A 6,091-nucleotide genomic window follows, 5' to 3' on the forward strand; every position below is an offset into this window, starting at 1 on the left:
CCACACACCAGTACCACAAAGAATGACTGAGGCCAGGTCCAAATGCCATGAACCCAAACAGCAGAGGCAGAAATTGCAGGTATGCCCCTGGTTCCACTTACCCAGTCTCAGAGCTGTTGACTCTGGACACAAAGGGGAGCCATGGACTCCCCACAAGGTAGCTAATGTCCAGCAGGAAGAGAAAGGAAAGTCCCAGAGAGAAAGTGCTCTCAGAAGCTGCTGGATGTCCCCAGAGTCCCAGCCAAAATGTTAGCTCAAAAGTGGCTCTGGGGTGGAGGTACAAGTGACCATTGCCCTCCTTACTAACGTGAAAGGGTTAAGCCACTTGAAAAATACATTCCAGGGGCCAGTGCTGTGGCTCAGTGGGTTAAAGCCCTGGCCTGAAGTGCTGGCATCCCATATGGGCACCGGTTCTAGTCCCGGCTGCTCCTCTTCCCATCCAGCTCAGTGCAATGGCCTGGGAAAGCAGTAGAAGATGGCCCAAGTCCTTGGGCCCCTAACCTGTGTGGGAGACCCTCAAGAAGCTCCTGGCTCCTGGCTTCAGATGGGTGCAGCTCTGGCTATTATGGCCAATTGAGGAGTGAATCATTGGATGGAAGGCCTCTCTCTCTCTGCCTCTCCTCTCTGTGTAACTCTGACTTTCCAATAAATAAATAAAATCTTTAAACAACAACAACAATACATTGCAGACTTCTGGGCTAGCTCACCAGTGTTGTTTCCAGACACATAATCCGGCTCTTGATGCTCACCGCTTCAATTCACCATAGCTGAGTGCTGGCCAGAGGAAAGGGTGTATTTCCAGAAGGCAGCTGCAGTCTTGGGGAAAGAAAGTCCTCCCAATCCAAAGAAGCCTTTTGCTACCAAACCATGCAGCACAGAGGATGTTTAAAGGGACAGGGGTAATTGGAGCACCAGGCTTGAAATAAAACAATGAGTCTATTCAATCGATAATTATTTCCAGAGCCATGGCTCAATAGGCTAATCCTCTACCTAGTGGTGCCAGCACACTGGGTTCTAGTCCCAGTCGGGGCGCCAGATTCTGTCCCGGTTGCTCCTCTTCCAGGCCAGCTCTCTGCTATGGCCTGGGAGTGCAGTGGAGGATGGCCCAAGTGCTTGGGCCCTGCACCCCATGGGAGACCAGGAGAAGCACCTGGCTCCTGCCTTCGGATCAGCTCGATGTGCCGGATGCAGCGCGCTGGCCAGGGTGGCCATTGGAGGGTGAACCAAAGGCAAAGGAAGACCTTTCTCTCTGTCTCTCTCTCTCACTGTCCACTCTGCCTGTCAAAATAAATAAAATAAAAAATTGATAATTATGCAGATTTTCAGGCTTTGTTCTGAGCAAGGTCCCATCAGCCAGTCAGGGGAGTTCAGGGTGTCAGGTGGGAGGTGCTTTCTGCCTCAGTTGGGGTGAGGGTTCTCTGTCAGCTGGGTCAAAAGCCTGCCCTTCCAAATCATCTCCTTTTTTCAGTAGGCTTCTGAAACTCTTCTGCAAATATTACTCACAAGATGAGGGGAAGGTAGGATGCCTTCATTAGGACTACCATGCTGTTGGAGGAGGGTGATTGGGGTTTATAAAGAGGTTGTAATGCAGGGGTGCTGGTGTAAAGACTAATGGGGAGTCCTTGTAAGAGTGGACAAGATGCTTGCTCCTCCCCAGAACCTATTAGCAGTTTCTAGCTTTAGCATGAGAATAGCGAGGAAGCAATGATCCCACCCTTCTGAGCTTCTAGTTTTATCATGAGAATAGAAAGAATTTGCCTATCCTACTATTCAGCTGGATGTTTGTTTTAACAAGAGCAAGCTAGACAGGATTTTGTCCCCAGCCTCTGACTGATTGTTAGCTGTGATGATTCTGCTCATCCAAATTGCAGTTAAAAAACTCCACTCCATTTTTCAGGTCTCCTTCTCGTGGAGATTCCCTTATTGTAAGGTCGCCACAAAACACACCAAACACTGGAGTAAGGGAAAGGGTTTATTGGCTAAAACGCAGCAGGCCAGAGGGAAGGAGCAAGGAAGGAAAAGAGGGAGAAGGAGAATGTGAGAGACAGAGGCCAGGAGATGGAGAGAAAGAGAAAGAGGAGAGAGCAAGAGAGAGAAGATGAGAGGAGCTGAGAGGGGGAGAGGAGAGGAGAGAAGGGAGCAAGACAGAGCAGAGAACCACAAGTTCAGGAACAGCTCCTTTTAAAACTTAGCTGGAGGGCAGGCAGGGAAGCAGGAGCAGTGAATCCCATTAGGATGAGAGTGGAACTTGACACCAGTGGTTAGGCCATGAGGCCACCTGGCTTCTAGTAATGGCCGGGGGAGGAGCTAGGGCCTAGGATGTTTTCAGCCTGTAGATTGCTCCATAGATAACACTGCATCATTTTCCTAACACTTCTGGCTGCTGTGGCAAGAGGTTTCTCATTTAAATAAATCTTGCTTTACTCACTGCAAGACCACAAGGAAATTCTTTGTGCGACACGCACCCCAGGCACTTCCTACATCACCATTTTCCCCCATTACTTTTGTTACCAGCAAATGCAGGCTTCTGGTCTTGGCACAAGAAAGAATTCAGGGACGCACCCAGGCATGCTCCTGAGGCCGGCCGCTGTCTCATCTCGCGTGGACTGCCCCAGTGGTTTCAGGAGTGGGTGTGTCCCAGCAGCAGCCCCCAGGAATGGCCCCGCCCTACAAGCCCTTAGGGCAGGGAATCCTGGATGGCTGAAGTGCGAACTGAGCCCAGCCCAGGAGCCGGGGAGCCAGAGTAGGACGCTGCCGGGGGCTCCAGCTTCCCTCAGAGAAATGTTTTTGTGGCCCAGGGACACCCGCAGGTGTGCTCCTGAGGCCGGCTGCTGCCTCTGGCTAGCACTGGGGCCAGTTGGCAGCGCCGGCTGGGCAGCCTCCTGGAGCCAGGGGTCCGGCAGGCTCCGCGGGCAAATGGCAGATGGAAGCCAAGGGGGGCCCCCCCGCTCCTAAGTGCGCCCTGGAGGCCAGGAACACAGGGGCCAGAAGTGGGTCTGGGTTTGCAATGCCCGACCAGAGGGAGGGAGCCAGCCAGCTGAAGAGCAGCCAGGTCCATCCTCCCGGGAAGTGCCAGCGGAGGCTTTGGGGATGTGCGGTGGCAACCTTGGCTTGGCCGGGGGAGCCCTCCCGTCTCTGTGCCTCCAGCCATCCAGGCAGGCTGCAGGGTCGGGTGCGGCCGTGGGCCTATGGAGCTTGCTGCCCTGCCCGTGGGCGGGGCCTCCACGTGCCAGCCAGGTGGCACAGGTTTCCTGGGGCTGTGCCTCATCCTGGCACAAGGGAGGTGTGGGGAACCTAGGAGGCACCCAGGAATGCAGGAGTGCCCAGATGTCGGTCCTGCAAGGCAACACAAGAGGGCCCACGCGTGTGCGCTTAGGCTCTGAAGGCCATCATGCGACAGCCCATACATACCCCAGCTCCGAGCTCATCTCCCGTGGACTGCCCCAGTGGGCGTCAGGAGTGGGTGTGTCCCAGCAGCAGCCCCCGGGAACGGCCCCACCCTACAAGCCCTTAGTGCAGTGTGGGGAGCAACTCGGACTAGACTAAGTTACTGGAATTAAGACTTATTCTGCTCTCCCACAATATGGCGCTGGGAGAGAAGAAAACAGCTTCTACACAGCTGCCTCCAGTTCAACAAATAAACTGTAGGACCTGCTCCTGATTGGAGGAGAGCAGCGTACTCAGTGTGTGGGTAGCAGAGTTGGAATTGGTGGAAGAGGACTATAAAGGAGGAGAGAGACAACATGCACCAGGAACACCTGAGGAACATCTGAGCAGCCCCCGAGAGAGCCAGCCGGCGGTGTGCCGCTCCCCCGCGGAAGTGGGGAACGTGGCAGGGGGAACCGCCCTTCCACGGAGGTGGAAGGACGGCAGCCAACCCAGGAAGAACCAGCAGCAAGCCCGGGAAGGGCTGAGCAGACAAAAGAACAGCGCAGGGTTTAGTGTCGTTCCTCCACGAAGATGGGGAGCGACAGTGCAGGGAATCCTGGACGGCGCACATGCGAGCCGGCGAGCCTGCGAGCCGGGGAGCTGGGGACGCTGCCAGGGGCTCCAGCTTCCCTCAGAGAATGTCTGTGCGGCCCGGGGATGCCAGCAGGTGCGCTCCTGAGGCCGGCCACTGCCTCTAGCTAGCACCTGGGGCCAGTTGGCAGCACCGCCTGGGCAGGCTCTGCCTGCGATTTATTTATTTATTTATTTATTTATTTTTGAAAGTTTTATACAGAGAGGAGAGGCAGAGAGAGAGAGAGGGAGAGAAGTCTTCCATCTGATGGTTCATTCCCCGGTTGACTACAACAGCCGGAGCTGCACATATAGGAAGCCAGGAGTCAGGAGCTTCTTCTGGGTCTCCCACATGGGTGCAGGGGCCCAAGGAGTGGCCATATTCTTCTGCTTTTACAGACTGACAGTTCATTTTAAAAATGACCTTAATTCCCCACATCCAAAGCATTTTTTTTTTTAAATCAGAATGTTTAAGGGCAGCAGCCAGTACATTAGTATTGTAAGTTTCATTCCCTACTGAAATTCTGCCATAGTAGATTCAGCTTTGGAGACACCAATTCCGATTTGCATTTCATAAGCCATTTGTTTTAGTAATATTTTTTCACTTCTTGATTATCTACCTGATGTTCCATAGCTTTTTCTAGCCTATCCACAAAGGACGTACAGCCCTCAGTTGGCCACTGATGGACTGCAGAAAAGGAAACGGAAGGGTCTTTAATATCAGGAATCTTTTTTCAAGCTTTTAATGCAATGCTAGAAATTTACACATGGGTTTCCTTTCAAGGATAAACAACTTGTTGACCAAGATATGAATATGCTTTCTCTCCTAACAACTACTCCAAAATGATGAGGACATTGTTATTTAAGTTATCTATGGCTTGTACAAAAGCCACTTCTTTATATTCTCCAACCCAAACAGTGTATTGGGATGGGGTAACCAAAATTTTAACTAGAGTTTTCCAATCCCATGGCACCATCTCAAAGATCTCATATCCTCCTCCAACTCCCTGCAATATGCCCACTGTATAAGAACTTTGCATCCTATACTCTGTCAAGCTCTTTTTTTTAACTCTGTAAACATAGGGAAGATGCTCAAGCCAGGGAGACACATTTTGAGATATAACAACAGGACAGTTAACATTGGTAATTCTCCTTGCTCCTTGGCTTCCTGAAACATACCTTGTACCACTGACACAACTGAAGGGGACTCAGACACCACTGTTACATCAGTAGGCATGGAAAGCACAGAGGTCTCATCTTCAGGCAGTAGGGACAAGCCCATTGACTGACTCTCTTGGCCAGGGAGAGCTGCCAAGAGGTTTGTAACCTTACTACTGGCATCCCAGCAGAGATACCACACATGGAAAACTGGAATAGAGTATAACTTTTGATTGATTTTCTGTCAGTTACTTTTAAAGTGCTTCCATCAGGGTACCAAGGGCAGCAACTATTGATTTTTTTTGCAGCAAGTGTCCGATTACCTTTTCTGATAAAGACTGCCCCACATTCTTAAGAAGATAAAGCAGTTCATCCTTATGTTTCTGTTGCACTGGGGACAGGGAGTTCCCCATCTTAGTGACTCACCCAAATCTCAAAGAGATGAATGATGCATCTGTAACCATTGCTATGCAAGGTGAGCCATCCCTTGCATTTTATGCTAAGTGTTCCTGTTTGGGCACAAGATGTTGGGGTGTGCAAGTGAGAGCCAGGACACGGAAACTTTTCCTCCCAAAAGTGCCGCCAGGCCAACCCAGCATCTTTTCCTTATCGATAAGGATTACAACAGCATATGTGCATGTTCAAATAACTCTAAGGTTTCTCTGAAACATGTTCTGCAAGACATATTAGGTAAGCCTATCTGGGAAAGCAGCTGCATGTCCTTGTGAAGCCAACATTCCAACAAAGGCTCAGTGCTCTTGTTAGAAGGCCATAAAATATCCTTAGTCAGATCCTGTGGTCACGTTCTGTGTTCTAGGAAGAAAATACTTCACTAAAAGTGCTTTGTCAGAAACCTTATTCTTCACATCCCTCGCTCTGTCACTCTCTTTTAAAGGCAAGGGATAAGGCTGGCTCTGTGGTGTAGTCAGGTATG

Source organism: Oryctolagus cuniculus, chromosome 12 (assembly GCF_051225735.1).
Source record: "Oryctolagus cuniculus isolate XC-2025 breed Fujian yellow rabbit chromosome 12, ASM5122573v1, whole genome shotgun sequence".
Taxonomy (NCBI): domain Eukaryota; kingdom Metazoa; phylum Chordata; class Mammalia; order Lagomorpha; family Leporidae; genus Oryctolagus; species Oryctolagus cuniculus.